The sequence below is a fragment of the Leptonychotes weddellii genome, chromosome 12 (assembly GCF_054177405.1).
Source record: "Leptonychotes weddellii isolate Sample4059 chromosome 12, ASM5417740v2, whole genome shotgun sequence".
NCBI classification, from domain to species: domain Eukaryota; kingdom Metazoa; phylum Chordata; class Mammalia; order Carnivora; family Phocidae; genus Leptonychotes; species Leptonychotes weddellii.
Genome location: NC_138380.1, coordinates 32,704,596 through 32,731,586, shown reverse-complemented (window position 1 = coordinate 32,731,586; position 26,991 = coordinate 32,704,596). Strand labels below are relative to the sequence as shown.

The 26,991-nt window shown below is 35.4% G+C and overlaps 1 long non-coding RNA gene across 2 annotated transcripts in view; it reads left to right on the top strand.

The window, feature by feature from the left end:
* Window positions 1-26,991, top strand: part of LOC115939660 (uncharacterized) — a 204,714-nt gene that overhangs the window by 119,377 nt on the left and 58,346 nt on the right. The window contains exon 4 of one of the 2 annotated variants that reach the window (XR_014139190.1): window positions 7,658-7,928. The exons of the other annotated variant lie outside the window; for it this stretch is intronic. This is a non-coding gene — a long non-coding RNA (uncharacterized LOC115939660). Of the gene's footprint in view, window positions 1-7,657; window positions 7,929-26,991 lie in introns of those variants that run through there. 2 annotated transcript variants of the gene reach the window in all.

Genomic DNA, 26,991 nt, shown 5'->3' with positions numbered 1-26,991 from the left:
TTGCTTTTGAGGGTTACCCTATCATATTTCTCCTTAAGTGGTTGTGGTAGTAGACAGTGTTTTAGTAATACTTGATTTAAATTAGTTAAAATAGAAGCAAGCAACCTATTACTCTCAGGTATAGTACAGTAAAGTATAAATTTTAAGTTTCAGGCACATTTTAGCCATTCACAGGTCTCTTAATTTAAAAAATTATGACTAAATTATGATTAAAATAAATTTTAAGTTTATTTGACAGAGAGAGACACAGGGAGAGAGGGAACACAAGCAGGGGGAGTGGGAGAGGGAGAAGCAGGCTTCCCGTGGAGCAGGGAGCCCAGTGCTGGGCTCAATCCCAGGACCCTGGGATCATGACCTGAGCTGAAGGCAGACGCTTAATGACTGAGACACCCAGGTGCCCCAATACCACGATATTTTAGAGTTTTCTAAGATTTTTTCCATATATGTATTGTTTGATGTATTCTTTTCTGATTCAGTGAAATTTTGTTGTATTTGAGTGATGAAATGGAATTTGGGCTATTGCACTCTGTCCAAATAATTGTTATGATTAGTAATTAGTAAATTAACTTAATCAGTAAATGGCCAAAAAGCAGGTTCAAACCTCCATTCTGACCCTTGAATTATGTGTTTTTCTTATTGATAATTTTTTAAAATTTATAGGTATTCCCTTTCTTTTCCTTTTTTTCCTTTTTTTAAAACTTAAGTTTAATTAACATACAGTGTTGTATTTGCTTCAGGTCAACAATATAATGATTCAACAATTCTATATATTACTTAGTGTTCATCACAGTAAGTGTACTCTTTTTTAACATACAGTGTTATATTACTTTCAGGAGTACAATATAGTGATTCAACAATTCTACACATTACTTGACGCTCATCACAATAGGAGTACTCTTAAAGCCCTTCTCCTATTTCACCCATCTGCCCACCCACCTTCCCTCTAGTAACCATCAGTTTGTTCTCTATATTTCAGTCTGTTTTTGTTTCTCTTTTTCTCCTTTCTTTGTTTCCTAAATTCCACATATGAGTGAAATCATATGGTATTTGTCTTTCTCTGACTGACTTATTTCATTTAGCATTATACTCTAGCTCCATCCATGTTGTTGCAAATGGCAAGATTTCATTCCTTTTTATTACTGAATGATATTCTATTGTGTATATATACACCACATATTTATCCATTCATCTATTGATGGACACTTGGGTTGCTTCCATAATTTGGCTATTGTAAATAATGCTGCAATAAACAAAAGGGTGCATATATCCTTTTGAATTAGTGTTTTTGTATTCTTTGGGTAAATAGCCAGTAGTATAATTACTGGATTATAGGGAAGTTCTATTTTTAATTTTTTGAGGAACCTCCATACTGTTTTCCATAGTGACTGTACCAGTGTGCATTCCCATCAACAGTGCATGGGAGTTTCTTTATCTCCATATCCTCGCCAACACTTGTTTTTTCTTGTGTTGTTGATTTTAGCCATTCTGAAAGGTATGAGGTGATGTCTTATTGGATTTTTGATTTGCATTTTCCTGATGATGAGAAGTGTTAAGCATCTTTTCATGTGTCTATTGGCCATCTCTATGTCTTCTTTGGAGAAATGTCTGTTCATGTCTTCTGTCCATTTTTAATTGGATTATTTGGGGTTTTTTGCTTTTTGTTTTTTTTTGTTTTTGTTTTTGTTTTTTTTTTTTGGTGTTGAGTTGTATATATTCTCTATATATTTTGGATATTAACCCCTTATTGGATATATCATTTACAAATATCTTCTCCCATTCAGTAGGTTGTCTTTTTGTTGATTGTTTCCTTTGCTATTCAGAAGCTTTTTATTTTGATGTAGTCCCAAGAGCTTATTTTTCTTTTGTTTCCCTTGCCTTAGGAGACATATCTAGAAAAATGTTGCTATAGCCAATATCAGAGAAGTTACCACCTGTGCTCTCTTCTAGGATTTTTATGGTTTCAGATCTCACATTCAGATCTTTAAACTATTTTGAGTTTATTTTTGTGTATGGTGTAAGAAAGTAACCCACTTTCATTCTTTTACATGTTGCTATTCAGTTTTCCCTACATCATTTGTTGAAAAGACTTTTTTTTTTTGAAAAGACTTTTTTCCATTGTATATTCATTCCTTCTTTTTCAAAGATTAATTGACTATATAATTGTGGATTTATTTCTGGGTTTTCTATGCTGTTCTGTTGACTATGTGGTTTTTTTTATGCCAATACGTAGTGGTTTAATTACTACAGTTTTGTCATGTTTATTGAAATCTGGGATTGTGATATGTCCAGCTTAGTTCCTCTTTTTCAAGATTGCTTGAGCTATTTGGGATCTTTTGTCGTTCCATATAAATATTAGGATTATTTTCTCTACTTTTGTGAAATATACTGTTGGTATTTTGATAGGAATTGCATTAAATCTGTAGATTGCTTTGTGTACAATGAACATTTTAACAATATTGGCTCTTCCAATCCATGAGCATGGAGTATCTTTCCATTTGTTTGTGTCATGTTCAATTTCTTTTATCACTGTTTTATAGTTTTCAGACTACAGGTCTTCCACTTCCTTTGTTAAGTTTATTCATAGGTATTTTATTATTTTTGGTGCAATTTTAAATGGAACTGTTTTCTTAATTTCTGTTTCTGCTGCTTCATTATTGGTGTATAGAAATGCAACAGATTTCTGTACATTGATTTTATATCCTGCAACCTTACTGAATTAATTTACCAGTTCTAGTAGTTTTTTGGTGGAGTCTTCCTGGTTTTCTGTATACAGTATCATGTGCAAATGGTGAAAGTTTCACTTCTTCCTTACCAATTTGGATGCCTTTTCTTTCTTTTTCTTGTCTGATTGCTGTGGCTAGGACTTCCAGTATTATGTTGAATAAAAGTGGTGAGAGTGGACATCTTTGTCTTGTTCCTGATCTTAGAGGAAAAGCTCTCAGTTTTTACCATTGGTATGATGTTATCTGCTGGTTTTTCATAAATGGCTTTTATTATGTTGAAGTATGTTCCCTTTCAACCTGTTTTGTTGAGGTTTTTAATCATGAATGGGTGCTGAACGTTGTCAAATGCTTTTTCTGCCCTATATTTAGATAATCATATGGTTTTTGTCCTTTCTCTTATTGATGTGATGCGTGATGTTGATTGATTTGTGAATATTGAACCACCCTTGCATCCCAGAATAACTCCCACTTGATCATGGTGAATGATTTTTTTGAATTTACTAATGGATTCAGTTTGCTAATATTTTGTTGAGGATTTTTGCATCTACATTCATCAGAGGTATTGACCTATAGTGTTTTTTGTTTTGTTTTTTTTTGTAATGTCTTTATCTGGTTTTGGTATCAGGGTAATGTTGGCCTCATGTAATGAATTTGGAATTTTTCCTTCCTTTTCTATTTTTGGATTAGTTTGAGAAGACTAAGTATTAACTCTTCTTTAAATGTTTGGTGGAATTCACCTGTGAAGCCATCTGGTCCTGGACTTTAGTTTGTTGGGAGTTTTTTGATTACTGATTCAATTTCATTGCTGGTAATCAGTCTGTTCAAATTTTCTATTACTTCCTGATCCAGCTTTGAGGGGAGGTTATAGATTTCTAGAAATTTATCCATTTCCTCTAAGTTGTCCAATTTGTTGCATATAATTTTTCATAGTATTCTCTTATAATCCTTTGTATTTCTATGGTGTTGGTTGCTATTTATCCTCTTTCCTTTGTGATTTTTTTGAGTCATCTCTCTCTCTCTCTTTTTTTTTTTTGAAGAGTATTTAAAGGTTGATAATTTTGTTGATCTTTTCCAAAGAATCAGCTCCTAATTTCATTGATCTGTTCTATTAGGGTTTTTTTTTTGTTAGTTTCTATTTTGTTTATTTCTACTCTAATCTTTATTATTTCCTTCCCTCTACTGGTTTGGTTTGTTTGTTGTTTTTCTAGCTCCTTTAGGTCTAAGGTTAGGTTGTTTATTTGAGATTTTTTTTTGCTTTTTGAGGTCAGCCTGTATTGCTACAAAATATCCTCTTAGAATAGTTTTTGCTGCATCCCAAAGATTTTGGACCATTGTGTTTTCATTTTCATCTGTCTCCATGTATTTTTTGATTTCTTCTTTGATTTCTTGGTTGACACATTCATTGTTTAATAGCATGATATTCAACCTCCATGTATTTGTGCTCCTTCCAGAGTTTTTCTTGTGGTTGATTTCTAGTTTCATAGCATTGTGGTCAGAAGAGATGCAAAATTCAGTCTTTCTGAATTTGTTGAGACTTGTCCTCCTCCCCTTCCTCCTCCTCCTCCCCAACCTCCTCCTCCTCCTCCTCCTTCTTCTATAAAGGTTTATTCTGGAGAATGTTCCATGTGCACTTGTAAAGAGTGTTTATTCCATTGTTTTAGGATAGAATGTTGTGAATGTATCTGTTAGATCCATCTTATCCAATGTGTCATTCAAAGCCATTCTTTTCTTGTTGATTTTCTGGTTGGGTAATGTATCCGTTGATATAAATGGGGTATTAAAGTCCCCTACTATTATTGTATTACTATAGATTACATCCTTTATATTAGTTATCAGTTACTTTATTTATTTGGTGCTCCCATGTTGGATGCATAAATATTTATAATTATTGTATCTTCTTGTTGGATTATTCCCTTTATTATTATATTGTGTCCTTCTTTGTCTCTTGTACAGTCTTTGATTTAAAGTCTGTTTTGTTCAATATAAGTATTGCTACCCTGAATTTCTTTTCACTTCCATTTATATGGTAAATACTTTTCCACCTCTTTACTTTCAATCTGTATGTGTCTTTAGGTCTGAAATGAGTGTCTTGTAGACAACATGCACATGGGTCTTGCTTTTTATCTATTCCTTCATGCTGTGTCTTTTGATTGGAGTGTTTAGTCCATTTTACATTCAAAATAATTATTGATAGTTATGCACTTATTGCCATTTTTTAACTTGTTTTAAGGTTGTTTTACTAGCTCTTCTCTATTCCTTTCTTCTATTGCTGTCTTCTTTCATAATTTGCTGGATGTCTTTAGTGATAAACTTGAATTCCTTTCTCTTTATTTTTTTGCATATCTATTACTTTTTTTTTAAAGTAAGTTCTATACCCAGAGTGTGTCTTGAACTCATGACCATGAGCACAAGAGTTGTATGCACTGACTGAGCCAGCCAGGCCCTCCTATTACTGGTTTTTGAATTGTGGTTACCATTAGGTTTGTATATAACATCTTCTGCACATAGCAGTCTATATTAAGTTGATAGTTGCTTAAGTTTAAACCCATTTTTCACCCTACCTGCCCTGTGATTTATGTTAGTTTACATCCTTTTGTGAATCGCTTAATAGATTTTTATAGTTATATTTAATATTTAATATTGCTGCTTTTGTGTTTCCTTTTTTTCTTACACCTTATGGTCTTTCTGTTCTACTCAGTCTCCTTTAACACTTCTTAAAGGCTGGTTTAGTGGTGATGAATTCTTCTAACTTTTGTCTGGGAAACTCTTTATCTCTCCTATTTTGAATGATAGCTTTGCTGGATAGGGTATTCTTAGTTGCAGGTTTTTTTTCTTTCTGCACTTTGAATATATCATGCCACTTTTTCTGGCCTGCAAAGTTTCTGCTGAAAAATCAACTGATAGTCTTGTGAGGTTTCTTGTATGTAACTGTTATATTTTCTCTTTTTGCTTTTAAAATTCTCTCTTTATCCCTACTTTTTGCCATTTTAATTACTGCATGTCTTGGTGTGGACCTCTTTTGGTTGATTTTGCTGGGGTTTCTCTGTGCCCCCTGGATCTGGATTTCTGTTTCCTTCCCCAGATTTGGGAAGTTTTCAGCTCTTATTTCTTCAAATGAATTTTCTGCTCCTTTTTCTCTTTTTTCTTCTTCTGGGGTCCCTATAATGTGAATATTATTACACCTGATGGTGTCTCTGAGTTCCCTTAATCTATTCTCATTTTTTATTATTCTTTTTTCTTTCTCCTATTCACTTGACTGCTTTCCATTACTCTGTCTTCCAGGTCACTGATCTGTTCTTCTGCTTTTTCCTGGTCTATGATTTGTTCCTTCTAGTGTATTTTTAACTTCATTCAATTCTTTATCTCTGATTGGTACTTTTTGTCTTTTGTATCATGTTGTTGAGAGTCTTATGGAGAGACTCCACTCTCTTTTCAAGTCCAGTGAGTATTTTTATGACTATTAATTTAAATTCTCTATCGAGTATATTGCTTATCTCCATTTTATTTAGTTTTTTGGTGTGATTTTTGCCCTGTCCTTTCATTTGGGACATATTCTTCTGTGAACTCATTTTGTCCAACTCTGTGCCTGTTTCTGTGTGTGAGGATGTCAGCTATGTCTCCTGTTCTTGAAAGTAGTGACCTTATGAAGAACAGGTACTGTAATGCCTTTTAGTGCATGTCCCCTGGTCATCAGAACCTGGTGCCTCAGGGGTGTCTTCTATGTGCCTATTGTGGCTGAGCCATGTTTGCTTTCAGCCCAGTCATCTGCACTGGTTCTCTTTGCCTGCTGTGGGCAGGGTTTGATCCCTGTATTGTTAGTGTGTCAGTCTGGGGCTGCTTTGGGCTTGAGTTTAGTCAGATCAGGCATTTGCCAGAGCTGCAGTAGCACTGAACTGCAGGGCACTGTCTCAGTGATGTCCTTTGAGAAGCTTTCATTGGTGGGCTGGGGCCACAATCTGACTGGTTTGTGCAGTTATCTTCTTTTTTCCCTGGGGCAGGAGTCACTTTGGAGTCATTCTGGTATCTGTCAAGGCTACTTGCACTCTGCCAGGCTTGTGGCACCACTTTGGGTTATCTCTTGCCAAGGGCATGTTGTAGGGGGCATTTCTGCAAGAATACGGAGGGACCAGGTAAATGGTGACAGCAAGGTTCATGCCATTCTGTTGCTGGAGGGAACCTGCTACTGCCTTGGAAAACCCCTGCTGTGGTCAGGCCAGGGTGGAGGGGGTGGGTCTACAGAAGATTGTGGGTTGAGGGGTGCTGTTAGCAAGCTAGATGGAGAGTGTTTATGCCTTGCTGGTTCTCACAGGTGTCCATGTGTCTAGGCCAGGGGGTGGAGGAGGGAAATGGTATCCGCAAGCTCTTTTTATTTTTGGAGAAGTTTCCCAAAGATCCTTGCCCCTCCAGCATATGCTCTGAATTTAGTAAATAAATTACCTTCCAGTAACCCCAAGCATTTTTCAAATTGCTGCTTCTATACTGTATCTCAGCAGGGCTGTTTGTTGTGCTTTATCTTTAGGGCCAGAGGCTTGGTTTTCTATCACCCTTTGGCTCTCCCAGAGCCCAGCTGCTGATTTTAAAAAGTTCTAGGTGTTAAGCCCTACTGATTGTAAGAACTCACAAAGTTAGACCCCTCTGGTTTTCAAAGTCAAATATTATGGAGATTCATCTTCCCAGTGTGAGTCCCCTGTGCCTGGGGTGCTGGGTGTGGGATTTGCTCCTATCTCCTCTCCATGCCTGCTGTGGTGTCCCTCCCTCCTGTGGACAGTTGAAGGTACATAACATCTTCTGCATATAGCAGGTCCCCACAGGGTCTCTACCCTTACTGCCCTCTTCAATGTGGCCTCTTCTCTACATTTAGCTGTGTAGAATCTGTCCTGCCAGTCTTCAGATCATTTTCTGGTTTATTTATTCTGATGTGCATGTTATTCTAGGTGTCACTGGGGGAGGAGGTGGTGCTAGCATTCTCCTACTCTGCTATCTTCCCTGGAAGTCATGGTAAGTATACTCTTAATCTCCTTCACCTCTTTCACCTATCTCCCCACCCTTTTCCCCTCTGGCAATCACCAGTTTGTTCTCCATATTTACCAGATAATTTTTTTAAAGATTTTATTTTATTTATTCATGAGAGACAGAGGAGAGAGAGAGAGAGAGGCAGAGGGAGAAGCAGGCTCCCCGTGGAGCAGGGAGCCCGATGTGGGGCTCGATCCCAGGATCCTGGGATCACAACCCAAGCCAAAGGCAGACCGTCAATCAACTTAGCCACCCAGGTGCCCCACCAGATAATTTTTATTTTTTATTTTTTTATTATTTTTTTTTAAAAGATTTTATTTATTTATTTGAGAGAGAGAGAATGAGAGACAGCATGAGAGGGAGGAGGGTCAGAGGGAGAAGCAGATTCCCTGCCGAGCAGGGAGCCTGATGCGGGACTCGATCCCGGGACTCCAGGATCATGACCTGAGCCGAAGGCAGTCGCTTAACCAACTGAGCCACCCAGGCGCCCCCCACCAGATAATTTTTAAATCTCCACTTTAGGCCATGTATCTTGTGTCTTTTCACTTTCTTATTATATTTTATTAATGTTAAATTCTGGCACAAATATTTTCTTCTGAGTTAGTTGATTTACTTTTCCCTCAAAATTTTCTTCTAATATTTAAAAAATTGAATTCCTCATTGGTATCATTTTGTTTATCTTTTTAAAAAATAACTTACTTTTAAAACTTCAAATCACTCTTTTCTATGGAAATGATGATATAAAAATTGCATCTGCATTCATGAGTCCACCCTGATATAAATTAACAAATGAGTAAATTTTTAAAAAGGGAAAGAATAGGGAAATCTCCTGTGTAGAATTCCAAATAATTGGGATAATCAAAGTAGGTGTAGCATGACCTCCCATGGCTTAAATATGAGCTGATGATAATGACTTTCTTCCCAAGAGAAAAGAAGGAAAAAGAGTAACTTTAGAGAGGAGAAACCTGACAAACAACTATCTCAGCCAGGGGTTAAGGTTAAAAATCAACAGTGATAAGTCATGTTGATAGTATGTACCCTTGCTGTAATGTAGTGCAAATGGCATTTTACTTCTGTAGTCTTCTGTAAAACCCACAATCCAAATCTAATCATATGAAAAAGATCAGAACAATTTCAATTGAGGGAAATTCTAGAAATTCCCTGACCAGTACTCCTCAAAACTGTCAAGTTCATCAAAGACGAGGAAAGTCTGAGAAAATGTCACAGCCAAGAGCAACCTAAGGAGAGATGGCAGCAAAATATAATGTGGTATCCTGGAATATAAAAAGAACATTAGGTAAAAACTAGGGAAATATTAATTACAATATGGTTCTTAGTTAATTGAAAAAAATGCATTGGCTAGGCAATCCCTTCCATTGGTATACCAAATCTTATTCCTATTTATAAAAATGTATAAAAATTCATTCCTATTACAGTGCTTTCTAAGTAATTAGAAAGAGCTATGCTAGAACAAAGAAACTGATATCATGCTCAGATAAAAGGTAATTTGTAACAAATGCCAGTTCCTTTTTTCTTTTTTTAAAATTTCACATACCAAACAAAATCAATTAAAATACCATTTGGTATACTGGAACAAGAAAAGGGCCAAACATCTGAAGACTGTAATGGGAGAAAGCTAAAGTAAAACATTTCTAAATTAAAGACAGAAATACATATATTTATAATAATATCAAATATCATACTTAGAATATAAGTTACTTGGGATTCTGTATGTGACATATGTCCTGGAAGCAATCTATATGAAGATATGTCAAAAAAGATTATGTCTGTATGTAATCATGTGCAGTTTTGAAAATGACATCTGCCATGATTGAAGACAGACCATTGGGTGATGCCTCCTATACAGGAAAATGGTCAGCAAATGTGTTATTGTCCTAACATTGCTGTGATTTCCAAGTTTATTATAAGTTTGATTAAATTTATTCATGACCATGGGATAAATGAAAATGTATATATTTTCCATTTTGTATCACTAGTGGTATCATCTTAAGAAGGATAGCTCCTTCTGGAGGAGCCATATGACTGAAGCATAATGATTTTTATTCTTTGTAGATGGTAGTGCATACATTAGCAGGCATATTCTCTGGTGAATGGCAACATAATGTAGAGAAAGAGAACTTTGGAGAACCATATGGGAGTTCTGTGTTCCCATAGCAACTTGAGCATACATTGAAAGGATCATGTGTATATGACTGTTCCCTGTCTATTGTATAATGGACTTAGTACAGGGACTGTATCTTGTTTTTCTTTCCTCATTGCCTACACAGTTATTAAGGTGAGACATTCTGATCTTAAGTGATTTTAGAGTCAGATGAATGGACCCCAAAATAATTTATAAATATTATCCCACCTCTTCTACTTAACATCAAAATGGTAGTACCAAAATTACATTTCCTAATTCATAGAAATGAGATCAGAAGTTTGCAATAGTTTGATCTGGAATAGACACTAAATAAATATTTGGCTCCCTCCAACCTAGTTGAGGTCATGGATATTTTTTAATATCATTTCAAACATTGTTTTTATTTCCATTATTTAAAAAAATATTTGTATCTATTACCATTGTTAGAATCAAATCTTAATTTGAAAGAAATGCCTCCTTGTAGGACAACTGATGGACTAGATGGCAGAGAATATATATATGTTTTAATTTTAATATTTATTATTTTTTAAAGAAGGAGAGGTGGGAAGGGGCAGAGGAAGAGAGAAAGAGAGAATCCCAAGGGCAGAAGGCAGCACAGGGCTTGATCCCACCACTCTGAGATCATGACCTCAGCTGAAATCAAGATTTGGACGCTTAACTGACTGATCACCCAGGCACGCTGGCAGAGACTATTTTTAATGGTTGATAACAGCCTTGGACACAAAGAAAGAATGGGTTATAATTCTTTGCATAGTTTCTTTCAGGAAATGTAACTGTGTTCAGTCAATAGCTTTTTTCCCCTAAGTTTATAGAAATTTAATTCCCGTTCTTTTTTGGTTTTCCATTTATTATTCTTTGTAATAAATACAAGTGAGAAATATAAAATATAAGTAATAAAAGTAAAATATGAAAGTTGTGTGTATAATGATTGCCATCATTTAAATAAATATGGGTAAAGTGTGAAAGAATTTGTAGTGTTAATATAATAGACTTACATTTATCAATATTTTCTTAAGTTTTCTGTGCTATTTTAAGTCAAAACACTTAAAATTTTTTATTTGTAATTTATTTCTGAGAAAGAATTCACATAGAGAAGATCAGTTGACTCTTTCATCAGTAACTTTTTGAACTACTTCTTAGCCTTTTGACTTTAACATTACTTTATGTGTGTTTACTTGCTTTTGTCAGGCTGCTTCCCCTATTAAAACTGGGCACCATTTCTTCTATGGTACCATAAAATTCTTCTGGAGTAGGACTTTTACCCTTTTATATGAAGTATGGGGGGCCCAGGAGAGGAGGCATCCTTTGACATAGGGAGTGATGTCCTTGTTATTGGAGTCTAAAGGACCCACCTAGAGGCATTAAAAATGTATTTCCTTTTCAACACTCTGGGACATTCTGATGTCCAAAGAAGACAAATCTCTGGACTAAATTCTTTTTTTCAGCTGGCATTTTGCTAGTCATACATTTTCTAAAACACATGTTCTTAACCTGGGGTCTAGAGACAGAATTCATCTGGAAAAAGGTATTTTTTCACTCTAATTGAAATTAAGTATTTAATTATGAATGAAGGTAATCAATCACAGTGATATTAGCAGTAATTATGACTTTGTCACCATTATAAATCAGAGATGTTTTCATATCACATTACAGTTGGTGTAAATATCTCAATATGTTTGTATTCTCTACTGTTTCAAAATGCAATATTTATTAAATTCAGTATTAGGTCTTGTTACTTGATGCCTTACCAGGCAAGATGGATTGATTAAGGCACAGTTTGGCATAAGGAGGCTAAAAAATGAGATCAAGAGGCATTTTCTATTTTATTTGTATTATCCCATTTCTTAAGTTAGATGGTGAGTGTTCATTTTATTGCTATGTTTTAAAACCTTATATTTGCAATGTTCTTTTCTATGTAAAAATATATATAACTTCCAAGTCTTTTTGTAATATCTCTGTTAGATGCCAGTACTGCCTAGACTACCCCCCTTTCTGAAAAATCTCTATCCATTGCCCTTGCTGTGCTGTGACCCTAACTTATGGGATAGTTTATTGAGCTAGAGATGAACTCCTGACCTGTGGAGTAATCTATGAGATTGCTCAAAATCTTGAATTTTAAGGATGTGGTTTGAAAAGAAGAGCTGGGTAGAGCTGCCTCTTGATCAAAATCTTGAATTGAGACACAGAAAATTTATATTATAGGTAATTATAGGTATTATAGGTAATTGAACCTAAAGGCATATACTTATCATGAGATTTAGTAAGAGGGACTCGTGGTTAGGTCTAGTAGGCAAATGAACCCTTAAAACTATGTATGTGTAGAAATTTATATGATCCTTCAAGGATGTTCATTCATGGCTTGGGGTGCCTGAGTGGCTCAGTTGGTTAAGTGTTTACCTACCCACGGCTCAGGTCATGATCTCAGGGTCCTGGGATGGAGCCCCACATTGGGCTCCCTGCTCAGTGGGAAGCTGGCTTCTCCCTCTCCCTTTACCCCACACCCTGCTTCTGCTCTCACTCGCTCTCTCTCAAATAAAATAAAATCTTAAAAAAAAAAAGGATGCTCATGGCTCAAACCTGGGGTCTCTGATATAACATAGGATAAGAAACACAGGGGCAAAGGCTTATGAAGAACTTGAGTAGTTAAGTGAAAACAGAGCCGGTAAATAGGGGGAGACAGAAAGGCTAGGTGGGACAGTGAGGTAGAGCTGAATAGGCTCATGTCCAGAGCTGCCTGTCTTTCTGCCCTTCCTGAGTCATCTTTCATCTTTTTGAAGGAGATTCTTATGGGAAATCTGATCCTTTTCAAAGGAATATCAGTTCAGATTTTTTTAATTCTTTGGACTAAAAGAGTCCTGTCTATGAAAATATAGAAATGATACTTGTAATGAATTTTTATTTTTTTATTTTTACTTTTTAAAAAGATTATTTATTTGAGAGACAGCACATGCAAGAGAGCACGAGCAGTGGGGAGGGGCAGAGATAGAGAGAGAGTGGGAGAAGCAGACTCCTCGCTGAATAGGGAGACTGATTCCAGGCTTGATCCTAGGATTCTGGGATCATGACCTGAGCTGAAGGCAAATGTTTAAACAACTGAGCCACTCAGGCACCCCTCTTAATGAATTTTTAATTAATTTGCAAGTTTTTTTAAAGAGCAAATCAACTTGCAGTTGTTCAAAAACTGTTCATTACTGTGGAAAGTAGTTGGGATGGTTAATTCTCAGCAACTAATTAACACTTGAGCAAGATTGAAGGGAATTTTTTTTTTTTAAATTATAGAAATAGTACAGAGAGAATCATTTCAGTCATTCTAGGCATATTAGGTATGTTAGTGAGAATTCTTTTTTTTTTTTTCTCATCAGTCATTGGTCTGGGAGGCACTACTTTCGAACTGTAAAGTGCTTGCCTGTGCATTACTTTTGCAGTGATTTGTGGTTCCAAGGAAAATTCAATGCCTCTGATCACACATACTCAAAAACCAAAACCAAAAGTCAACAAACAAATCATAACAAAATTGTCTTTCTTGAGTTGCAAATCCCTGAGTATTCAACCGGAATGAATTCTGTCAAGCAGAAATGGAACCGTGTTCTAGCTTCTAAAATGTATTTCTTTTCTTTTCTTTCTTTCGTTATATTTATATTTTTATTTTATTTATTTGATTAATTAATTTTGAGAGAGAAAGTGCATGCCTGCACACACAGGGGGAGGGATGGAGGGAGAGAGAAACTTTAGCAGATTCCTCACTGAGCTTGGAGCCCAATGCAGGGCTTGATCTCAAAACCCTGAGATTATGACCTGAGCTGAAACTAAGAGTCAGACATTTAACTAACTGGTCACCCAGGGGCCCCTTAAAATGTATTTCTCTATTGCACATACTGCTCCTTGTTTATTGTCCTTGCTTTCTCAGATTTTTTAATCATTCATGGTGCAAGGGAGCTAGAACTTGCAAAAATTTTTTTAAGTGTTTTTCTTATTGTGTAAATAGTTTTTTGGCTTTGTATTCTCCAACCAATATTTTTGAAGTCCCTTTTGATTTGTAAACTTATATAACCATTTCAGAGGAATTATTATCTTACTCATGAAAAGTACTTTTTCTTATGTTAGGGGAATTTATCATTTAATACTTAAAGAGGGGGGCAGAGTAGTAGGGGCACCGTGAGCTTGCCTTGTCCCTTGAGGACAGCTAGATCAACTTCCAGCTATTTTGAACAACCCAGAATATGATCTGAGGATTAAGAAAAGAATCTGCACAGTTGGAGGGAGAGAACGTGGCAGATGAGAGGCTTATAGTTTTTTTTGTTTGTTTGCATTTTTGTTCCTTTTCCTGATCTTGTCTTGGATTATTTTTCTTTCTTTTTTTCCCCAAGCTTATCTTAACAAACAAATCAAAGCACACCTAGTCAAACACTCCCCACTACAAGCAAGGAGGAACTCTGTAGAGGATGGAACAGTGGGAAAGAGCAGCCAAAACACAATAGCAGAGTGTACACGGTATATACCAGAAACACTTCCTAAAAGTTTGTTGTTACTGTTTTTTTTTTTTTTCCGGTTTTCTTTGTTCTTTTCTCTTCTGGATAAAATGATGAGATGGAGAAATTCCCCTCACAAGAAAGAACAGGAGGTAGTACTCACAGCCAGGGATTTAATCAATACAGATAAAAGTAAGATTTCTGAAGTAGAATCTAAAACAAAGATTATAAAGATACTAGCTGGGCTTGAAAAAAACATAGAGAACAGTAGAGAATCCAACAGTAGAGATAAAAGAACTAAGATATAGTCAGGTTGAAATTTTAAAAAATGCTATAACCAAGATGCAGCCCCAAGTGGAGGCCAAAAAAATGAGGATGTATGAAGCAGAAGAGCAAATCAGTGATATAGAAGATGAAATTATGGAAAATAGTGAAGCTGAAAAGAAGAGGGAAAGAAACTATTAGATCACAAATGTAGACTTCGGGAACTCAGCAATTCCATAAAGTGAAATAATATCTGTATTATAGGAGTCCCAGAAGATGAGAAGTGGGAAAAGGGGGCAGAAGGTTTATTTGAACAAATTATAGCTGAGAACTTCCCTAATCTTGGGAAGGATACAGGCATTCAAGTCCAGGAGGCACAGAGAACCTCCCTCACAATCAACAAAAATATGTCAACACCTTGACATATAATAGTGAAACTTGCAAATCTCAGAGACAAAGAGAAAATCCTGAAAGCAGCTCAGGACAAGAGGTCCTTAACCTATAAGGTACACACATAAGGCTGGCAGCAGACCTGTCCACAGCGACCTGGCAGGCCCGAAAGGGCTGGCATGATATATTCAATGTGCTAAATGGGAAGACTATGCAGCCAAGAATACTTTATCCAGCAAGGCTGTCATTCAGAACAGAAGGGGAGAGAGAGAGTTTCCAGGACAAACAAAAATTAATGGAATTTGTGAACAGTAAACCAGCCCTGCAAGAAATATTAAAGGGTATCCTTTGAGCAGAGAGCCCCAAAGTAACAAAGATCAGAAAGGAACAAAGACAATCTACAGGAACAGTGACTTAATAGGTAATACAATGGCACTAAATTCATATCTTTCAATAATTACTTTGAATGTAAAAGGACTAAATGCTCCAATCAAAAGATATAGGGTATCAGAATGGATAAAAAGAAAAAAGACCCATAGATATGCTTCTTACAAGAGACTCATTTTAGACCCAAAGATACCACCAGATAGAAAGTGATGGGGTGGAGGACCATTTATCATGCAAATGGACATCAAAAGAAAGCTGGAGTAGCCATCCTTATATCAGACAAACTAGATTTTGAAGCAAAGACTCTAATAAGAGATGAAGAAGGACACTGTATCATAATAAAGGGGTCTATCCAACAAGAAGATCTAACAATTGTAAATATTTATGCCTCTAATTTGGGAGCAGGCAAATATGTAAACCAATTAATAACAAAATTAAACAAACTAATTGATAATACAATAATAGTAGGGGACTTTAACATTCCCTCACTGCAATGGACAGATCATCTAAGCAGAAGATCAACAAGGAAACAAGGGTCTTGAATGACACACTGGACCAGATGGACTTAACAGATATATTCAGAGCATTTCATCCTAAAGCAGCAGAAAACACATTCTTTTCGAGTGCACATGGAATATTTTCCCAAATAGATCACATACAGGGTCACAAATCAGGTATCAACTAGTACAAAAAGATTGAGATCATACCATGCATGTTTTCAGAACACAATGCTATGAAACTTGAAGTCAATCACAAGAAGAAATTTCGCAGGACCACAAATACATGGAGGTTAAAGTACATCCTACGAAAAAATGAATGGGTCAACCAGGAAATTAAAGAGGAATTAAAAATTCATGGAAGCAAATTAAATGAAAACACAACAGTTCAAAACCTTTGGCATGCAGCAAAGGCGGTCCTAAGAGGGAAGTATGGAGCAATACAGGCCTTACTCAAGAAGCAAGAAAAGTCTCAAATACACAACCTACCCTTACACCTAAAGGAGCTGGAAAAAGAACAGCAAATAAAGCCTAAATCCAGAAGAAGAGAAATAATAAAGATTAGAGCAGAAATCAGTGATATAGAATCAAAAAAGAGCATTAGAACAGATCAATGCAAGTAGGAGCTGGTTCTTTGAAAGAATTAGTAAGACTGATAAACCCCTAGCCAGACTTATCAAAACAAAAAGAGAAAGGACCCAGATAAATAAACTCATGAATAAAAGAGAGATCACAAACAACACTGAAGAAATACAAACAATTAAAAGAGAATATTATGAGCAATTTTTGGCAACAAATTGGGCAATCTGGAAGAAATGGATAAATTCTTAGAAAAGCTGAAGAGACCCATAACCAGCAAAGAAATTGAATCAGTAAGCAAAAATCTCCCAATAAACAAGAGCCCAGGGCTGGATGGCTTCCCAAGGGAATTCTACCAAACATTTAAAGAATTAATACCTATTCTTCTGAAACTGTTTCAAAAAATAGAAATGGAAGGAAAACTTCCAAATTCTTTCTATGAGGCCAACATTACCTTGATCCCAAAGCCAGACAAAGACCCTACTAAAAAGGAGAATTATAGACCAATATCCCTGATGAACATGGTTGCAAAAATTCTCACCAAGATACTTAGCTAATAGGTTTCAACAATACATTAAAATGATTATTCACCACGACCAAGTGGGATTTATTCCTGGGCTGCAAGGGTGGTTCAACATCTGCAAATCAATCAATGTGATACACTACATTGTAAAAGAAAAGACAAGAACCTTATGATCTCTCGATAGATGCAGAAAAAGCATTTGACAAAATACAGCATCCTTTCTTATTAAAAATCCTCCACCATGTGGGGATAGAGGAAACATATCTCAATATCATAAAAGCCATATATGAAAGACCCACAGCTAATATCATTCTCAATGGGGGAAAAACTGAGAACTTTTCCAAAACTAAGGTCAGGAACACGACAGGGATGTCCAATGTCTCCACTATTGTTCAACATAGTACTGGAAGTCCTGGTCTTAGCAATCGACAACAAGAACAACAACAAAAATAAAAGGCATCCAAATCAGCAAAGAAGAAGTCAAATTTTCACTCTTTGCAGACAACATGATATTCTATGTAGAAAATCCGAAAGACACCAAAAACTTGTAGAAGTGTTACAGGAACTCAGCAAAGTCACAGGATATAAAATCAGTGCAATGCACAGAAATAAGTTGCATTTCTATACAATAATAAAGAAGCAGGAGAAAGAGATATCAAGGAATTGATCCCAGTTATAATTGCACTGAAACACATAAGGTACCTAGGAATAAACCTAACCAAAGATGTAAAGGATCTGTACTCTAGAACACTTATGAAAGAAATTGAGGAAGACACAAAGAAATGGAAAAACATTCCATGTTCATGGATTGGAAGAACAAATCTTGTTAAAATATCTATGCTACCCAAAGCAATCTACACATTCAATGCAATCCCTGTCAAAATACCATCAGCATTTTTCACAGAGCTGAAACAAACAATCCTAAAATTTGTATGGAACCAGAAAAGACTCCAAATAGCCAAAGTAGTGTTGAAAAAGGAAACCAAACCTGGAGGCATCCCAATTCCAGATTTCAAGCTATATATGTAATCATCAAGACAGTATGGTACTGGCACAAAAACAGACACATATCAATGGAACAGAATAGAGAACCCAGAAATGGACCCTCAACTTTATGGTCAACTAATCTTCAACAAAGCAGGAAAGGATGTCCAATGGAAAAAAGACCAGTCTCTTCAACAAATGGTGTTGGGAAAACTGGACAGCCACATATGGAAGAATGAAACTGGACCACTTTCTTACACCATATACAACAGTAAACTCAAAATGGATGAAAGACCTAAATGTGAGACAGGAATCCATCAAAATCCTAGAGGAGAACCACCTCTTTGACCTCGGCCGCAGCAACTTCTTGCAAGACATGTTTTCAATAGCAAGGGAAACAAAAGCAAAAATGAACTATTGGGACTTCATCAAGATAAAAAGCTTCTGCACAGCAAAGGGAACAGTCAACAAAACTAAAAGGCAACCTACAGAATGGGAAAAGATATTTGCAAATGACATATCAGATAAAGGGTTAATATCCAAAATCTGTTAAGAACTTATTAAAGTTAACACCAAAAAACCAAAAAATCCAGTTAAGAAATGGGCAGAAGACATGAGCAGACATTTCTCCAGAGAAGACATCCAAATGGCTAACAGACACGTGATAAAATGTTCACGTCACCGGGCATCAGGGAACTACAAATCAAAACCACAATGAGATACCATCTCACACTGGTTAGAATGGCTAAAATGAACAAGTCAGGAAACAACAGATGTTGACAAAGATGTGGAGAAAAAGGAACCCTCTTACACTGTTGGTTGGGAATGCAAACTGGTGCAGCCACTCTGGAAAATAGTATGGAGATTCCTCAAAAAGCTAAAAATAGAACTATTCTATGACCCAGCAATTGCACTACTAGGTATTTATCCAAAGGATACAAACCGTGATTCGAAGGGGCACCTGCACCCCAATGTTTATAGCAGCAATGTCCACAATATTCAAACTATGGAAAGAGCTCAGATGTCCTTCGACAGATGAATGGATAAAGAAGTTGTGGTATATATAGACAATGGAATATTACTCAGCCATCAAAAAGAATGAAATCTTGCCATTTGCAATGACATGGATGGAACTAGAGGGTATTATGCTAAGTGAAATAAGTCAGAGAAACACAAATACTACCCAATGATTTCACTCATATGTGGAAATTAAGAAACAAAACAGATGAACATAAGGGAAGGGAAGGAAAAATGGAATATAAACAGGGAGGTAAACCATAAGAGACTCTTAACTATAGGAAATAAACTGAGGATTGCTTGAGGAGAAGTGGGTGTGGGGATGGGGGATGGGCATTAAGAAGGCACTTGATATAATGAGCACTGGGTGTTATAGGCAACTGATGAATCACTAAATTCGACCCCTAAAAATAATAATACACTATATGTTAACTAAATTGAATTTAAATAAAATTTTTAAAAAAATACTTAAGGAGACAGTCATTTTTTTTCAAGTGGCAAAAGTTGCAAGAAAAACATATGTGACAAAACATGTGGCCCCTCCTTGTTATATGGGGTCAATGTCAGTTAGCCCCCTTGCAGATCTCTCCTGAAGTTAAGATCATCTAGTAGAAAACAAACCAGACAGGAATTTAAGACTTTTTTTTTCTATCTCTTTCTCTGATTTTAGGCATTAACTCTCAAAGTGATTGTTATGGTGCTATTTGGAAAGTAATTGTGTATTTCACTGTCACATGATTTGAGGTTAAACAAATGTGACTCCTGAAGTTTCAAGGAAAGAAGTAATAAAAAACATATTAAGTATTTTATATCACACATGAATAGCATTGTAAATAACATATAAGGGACATTTTTTATGGTTTTAAGTGCAATACAGTTTCAGTGTATAGGCATCTTCAGCTATACATCATTTAATCTGATTTCCCTATCAGTGATAATATTCTTCTTTTGATATAGTAATTTAATATTACACCTGTGATCTTGACTTCATTCAGATAATGTAGTTTTGCTATAATAATCTATGAATTTAATGGGGCTCAACTGAAAAAGCAGCTTAAAGTGGACAGGCCAGATGAATAAGGTGGCCAAATAATTCGAATCTGAAAATGTGTCATTGAAAAATGATCACACATGGGAAGCACAGTGACAAGGATCATTGCATATCATGGGAAAGACTTCATTATTATAGGTTAGGGGTAAAGGCATTCTGAAACATGTCAAAGGAATGCTCAGCATTGATTGATTTTGCATCTTTAAGAAAAAAGAAAGAACTCATAATGCTTGACCATTAGAGAAGATTTCAGAATTTGGCAAAAATTCTCTAATTGGAATTAGCAAAAACAAACAAGCAAAACATGAATAAACAAACAGCTTTCACTAGACTTAAAAACTTGATGAAAATTGTGCTTGTGTGATTTTGCAGTTTGACTCTAGTGGTATATGCAGTCATTATACTTTAAAAATTGCAGATTGCCTTTACATGCACAGTATTTAATTATATAAAAAATAGTTCATGCATTATTTTGAAAAACAATACAACTTTTATGACTGTACTTAGGGCTGAATTGTGTTCCCTCAAAATTCATAAGTTAAAGTCCTAACCCCCAGTATCTCAGAATGCGACTTTATTTGGAGAGAACGCCTTTAAAGAGATAATTAAGTTAAAAAGAGATGTGAGGGTAGGTTCTAATCCAACCTGACTGGTGTCCTTGTTAAAGATTAGGACATATAAAGAGACACCAGGAATGTCTGTGCATAGAGAAAAGATTATGTGTGAATGCCCAAGAAGGCAGCCATCTGCCAGATGAGGAGAGAGGCCCTCAGAAGAAACCAAATCTGCCAGCACCTTGATTTTGGGCTTCTAGTTTCCACAACTTTCAGGAATAAACTTGTTATTTAAGCCACCTAGTCTGTGTGATATCTTGTTTGGGCAGCCTTAGTAATCAAATGCACTCTCTTATGTAAGACACTGAAAGAAGCCGTGTCAGCTAGTTACTTGAACTGTTACACAGAATTATAAGAAAAGTGAATACTAACTCAGGTTCAAGGATCCTTTAGAAATATAAGAATAAATGAAATCAATATGATGTCTCAGCCATCATATATGTGGAAGCTTATATTTCTTTAAGAGATATTCCAAGGTTAAATTATGCATTTCGTGATGCTTTGTGTTAATCCCCATTGTTTTATAAAACTAAGAAGAGTAACAAGTTTATTTGACAAGAACATTTTTAGATGCTGCCCTGGAAATGATTACCACATATTAAAGAGTTGGTTTGGAGGAATAAAACCTGTTATAGAGTATTAAATGAAACCTTCTTTTAGAGTCCAAATTGGTAATCAGTTTCTTTGTTGCTCTCAGTTTGACATTGAGTAATTTATTTTAAATGCACAAGAAGCCTCATTTTTTGTCACATCTTAATTTTAGATAGGAGTGTTCCATACAATTAATTTATCAGTTATTTTTGGTACTAAAGACATTTGAATGACCACCGGCCTCCAGTTTAATGGAGAAATATCTTTTATTTTCCACCACAACTGTGATGTTTGGTGTAGCTTTGCTAATATAAGTTATGCCTGCTACATCAGTCAAGGCAGCAGTTCAATAGTTAAATAGTAAACTCAGTAAACCTCTCTACCCCAGCTCTTCCACCATTTTTGATGTGTGACTGTCAGTTAATCTTAAATGTTAAACTCTGTATAAAACTGATTATGGATATCTTCTATCATATAATAATGCATTTTTTCAAGAAGGACTATAAGATATACAAAAATGTACTGTTCATATATGAGTAAAAATGATCTTTGAAGAGCATTTGACACTCAGAAGATATTCTAATAATAAATGTGAATTTTCAATTAATATGTTTCTGTATGATAGTCACTTTTTAATTAGGGCTGATTAGTATGTGAAATGTTTTGCTTTGTTATTTATTCTCCATGCATTTGTCTGATTAGATATAACCTGTAAGAAATGGTGAGCAAGGCATATTAAAAGAAAGAAAATTTTAATCAACATATTTTCAAAATTGAGAATAATTCTGGTAAAGGATGAATATTTGGAGGTTTTAATGATTGATTAATATTAAATTTATAGATTATTTATGAAATAGTCTCTTACGAAATTTGTAACCTTAAACAAATAAATGCAAATAATAAAGCAAATTATTATGATGCTTTTTGTCATTTTATACAAGGTAAAGTAACTGAAACATGGGCATATAAAGTAACAATGATAATTAATGAAATAGGGTTAAACTAGACTTATGTAGAAGTGATCAAAGGATTATGTCACTTATAGTTCCATCTTCTCTGTCCCTGGAAAAGTATAAAATAATTGCATTTCACACCAATCACTAAGAAAATTCTTTGCTACTTAGAAAGCAGCCAGAATTGTCCTCAGAAATTCATGCAAAAGAACACAATTCCCTGTTACTTTTATATCAGTTGTAAATAGATTATATATGAAATGCATATGTATTTCACTGATGATTAAGATGGATAACAGTATGCACACAGAATGCTTTAGATATCTTACCACATACCTCAAAAGAAAACAAAAACCAAGGTGTTGATATAACCTTCCCACCTCAGATTTCACTGTCAGGCTCCAAATATATAGGGGGTTAACATGTCCATTTCTTCCCTCTCAACCTTCCTATTTATAGACTTAAAAAGATTGCCATGACTGGTATAAGAAGAAAATGTCAAAAGGTTATAAAACACTGCAGAGAAAACATTTTTAATGAGTCTTCCAGAACCCTGAAATAAGAAAGATCAGAAATAAGGTTATTATAATGAAACCAGATAATGAAACCAGTGTTAAAGACATGTTTTCTAGTATTATTTCTACCTATCTGTATTGCATAATTAGTGGTAGGCAAGTTAGGTTGTAAACTGTGAGAAAAACAACATATTTTCCAACTCTGGCTCCTTGCTCTGCTGCAGGCAGCTGGGAATGTTTTCTAGAAATAGAAGGTGGCTGTAACAAACAATAAAATATAGGCAGTGAGAGCCACGGTGATCTCTTTATCACATCTGTCATCATTGCACATACTGATGGATTTATCAGAATGCCATGTGAGTCTGAAGGCAATGTGTCATAATCTGTGGGTATGCCTGATCCCGAAGGATTTATTGCTTTCTTAGGAACCAAGGGAAGAACTAAAATAAAAGAAATTAAAATAATGGATTTATATTCCCTAATATCCTGGAATGAGAGTTTGAATGCTGTAATACACATGTGCTTCAATTACACATACTTACTTCTGCCTTTACCGATTGCTCTTTTTTAAAAATGTCACTCCTTAGTTTTCCTTTAAATCAGAAACACAAAGGGTTGGGTTTTGATACTTAATAGTTTGATGGTGTTGAAGACTCCAAAACCCAAATGATAAACCTGGCTGAAGGTTTTTTTTTTTTTTTTTAACTTTTTCTTCTGACCAAGTCACTCTGGAAAGTAAACACTTGTCCACATTGCTCAAGCCTAAGGTCTTATCCTCTCATATGGATAATTATATGACCTTACATCTAAATATAAGTGTGTCAAAAAGGATTCTGAAAAGGTTGGAAAACCTGGGTCCTGACAGCTCTTAGAAACTGTGTGACTTCAGAGAATCATTATATCTCACTTCAGGATGTTGTGATACTAAATAAAATAAAGTATTGCAACTCTTTTGTGGAGAGGAAAATGATATTCATTCATTTATGATTGGACTAGAGCTATTCATTACACTGGAAGTCACAGCATTGAGGCTCTAGATCTAATACTATATGTTCAATAAGTTCTTCCATTTCTGTGGGATTTACCTGAATTTGGTTTCTACAATATAAAACTGCTTTGTTAAAGATCTGCTAGTATCCTGTTTTTTTTTTTTTTAATTTCTAAAGATTATGCCTCTTTGATCTTTGGTTAGTCACTTAACCTTTCTGGGATATTAGTTTCCTTTATAGGAACAGAGGAATTGGAGTAGATAATTATTAATGTTCAATCCAATCTTACAGTGTTCTACCACATTCACACTGCTTGTTCTTCATGTTGAAATCTAGGACAGCAGGCACAGAAAGGACCTTTGGACTCAGCATTTCCTGTTTGCATGTGGCTGAATGGGACTGAGATTGTCTCCATCACTGGCTTTCCTGTCCAGTTTGTCTTCATATTACAGATTCTGTTACAGAGTACTTTCTATTTTGGTCATCAGGATTCTTGCTTGTTTTTGCCTGAGGCTTGCAGAGTTATGAGTAAATATTTCATTTGTTAAACTAACACTGAACTATAGAAATGATCCCTGAAAGTATAGTCTTTGTTAAACTAACACCTAAACTAACCCTTTCTTTATCTTTTTTTCCTGTTCTCATGAAAGACTTGTCCCAAAATCAACTACATACTAATGTCACGGAAATACACCATCAACAGTTCAAAATTCTGAACTGCAGAAATCTGTCCTCAAGGTAAAAATTAGAAAGTTTCCAAATGCCATTCTGCATTTGAAAGGACTGTGACTCCTGAACAATCACAGTCCTATTTCCTGTTAATACTATTGCTCATGCTTTTTATAATGTCTTACAATTTTGACAGATTAAGCCAATGCGTGTTAAATGATATGAAAGCAATAACAATACAAGCACTTTAAGTATAGGTAAATGTGCATAGAAAATTGTAATTTATTTCAGGAAGGCCACAGAGGATTGATTGTCAATATTTTAAATTTTACTTTCTGCCTCTTTTGTGATTTAGAATCCTGGTGAATCAATTATCCCTTTTACTCTTTTATATTCAATCATCTTGTATTAGTTAGGATTCTCCAGAGAAACAGAACTATAGATCTACAGATCTATAGATCTATAGATATCTGTATATTGACATAGATATATATAAGTTTTGTTTTTGTTTGTTTGTTTTTAAGGGATGGGATCGTGAAGCTGTGCAGGCTGGTATATCCAAGAACTGTGGGGTAGGCCAGGAAGCTAGAGAATGGAAGAGTTGCAGTTTCAGTCAGAAGGCAGACTGCTGACAGAATTCCTTCCACTGGGGAGTCAGTTTTTTCTAGGAACGCCTTCAGCTTATGGGATAAGGCCCACCCACATTATGGAGGGCAATCCGATTTAAATGTTAATCTTATGTAGAAAATACCTTCACAGGAACATCTAGAATAATGTTTGATCAGCTATCTTGTTACCATGGCCTATCTAAATTTACCCACAAAGTTAACCATCACGTGGTCCTTCATGTGTACTTTATTGTTTTCTCCAGGATATTGTTTTTAGCCTCCCTTGGCTATCTTTAAGGCTAATCTACCACATAGGGAATAAGGACTTTTAAATGTATATATTCATTTCTCATCTTTTATCACAGTTCCAACTGTCTCCTGAGTATCTTCCCTTAGGTGCCCTTCAGACACTTTCATTCCAACATGTTTAAAACAGAAACTCATTCTCTTTTCTCCCTTATCTACTGCTTTGTTTTATTAATGACAAGATTATTCAGTCTAGAAATCTTGGAGTCATCTTTGAATTATCCCCTTCATCCTTTCCTCTAATGGAATTCCAACTCACTCACTTTCTCAACAGTATTTATTAAATTCCTTCTAGGTGTCAGATTATATCTTAGGCAATGTAAACAAATAGTGATAAGGTAGACAATAAACAAATAATCCCCCAAATATTTGTAATTGTGATAAACGCTATGAAGAAAAAATATAGGGTGCTAGGAGATTGTGTAACTGAGGGACCTCATGCAGTATGAGAGGGACAGGCAAGGCTGGCATAAGAAGGATATGTGAGTTAGCTAGGCAAAATTGGGGAGTAAGGAAAGGAACAGTATTTCAGGCAGGAGAAACAGCATGTGCAAAGACCCTGATGTAGGGTAATAGGAGAAGGGGTATGATGCCTGAGTATTAACTTTGAGTCAGGAACTTTTATTCTCATAGTGACCCAATGATATAGGTATTATTATTTTTTTTAAAGATTTTATTTATTTATTTGACAGAGAGAGAGAGCACAAGCAGGGGGAGTGGCAGGCAGAGGGAGAGGGAGAAGCAGGCTCCCTGTTGAGCAGAGCACCAGACCTGGGGCTGGATCCCTGGGATCATGACCTGAGCCGAAGGCAGATGCTTAAAGGACAGAGCCACCCAGGCACCCCTGATATAGGTATTATGATATAGATATTCCATAAATAAATCAATCCTTATTTTTAACTGAAGAAACTGAAGCTCAGAAACATTAAGGGGTTTAGGTTTATACAAGATAAAGTGGCAGAGTGAGGAGGATTCCATTCCATTCACTGCAAGAGATTCAGAGGAGAGCCACTGCCTAAACTCGCCCCATTGTTGTCCCATTGGCAAGACAAAGAAACTCCATCAAACTTCTAAGTCATTGTAAATCCTTGTAAAGCAGTGTACAATATTCTCATTTTGCTAGATCAAGAATATTTTTTCCACTGTTTGGTTTGCATGATCCCAAACACTGGAATATGTTCACATTAAATAATACGGCATTGATTAAATAATTCAGTTTCCTTTCTGCTCTTAATTAATCTCAGCATTAGTTTATTGATTTCTTTACTAAAAGTAGAAATGACCTTTTTTTTAACTTGCCAAAATATTTGCTTCAATCTCATACAAATGAAGTGATTATGAATTTCAGATTGGCTAGATTTCAGAATAATTTACTACATAGTTTTTTTTCCTTGCAGGAAGAAGCAACCCTTCTAATTAGAATATAGTATCTTATCAAAATAGAGTAAAATGTAAGTGGACTCCATGAAAATCCCTTTTAATTTTGCAATTATAAACTGCACCAAAGGAAGAAATAGAATTCTTAGAGAATCATCTTGAAATTAAGAAATTTGCCATAGATTTCTAGTTTTAGTATTCACTATGGTGGTCTTGGCACCAAGTTAGAAATTTTTCAAACAGAGTATCAAACATAGACATTCACATAAAGTCATAAAAGATGTAAAGAGATAAGAGGTGTTGTGATT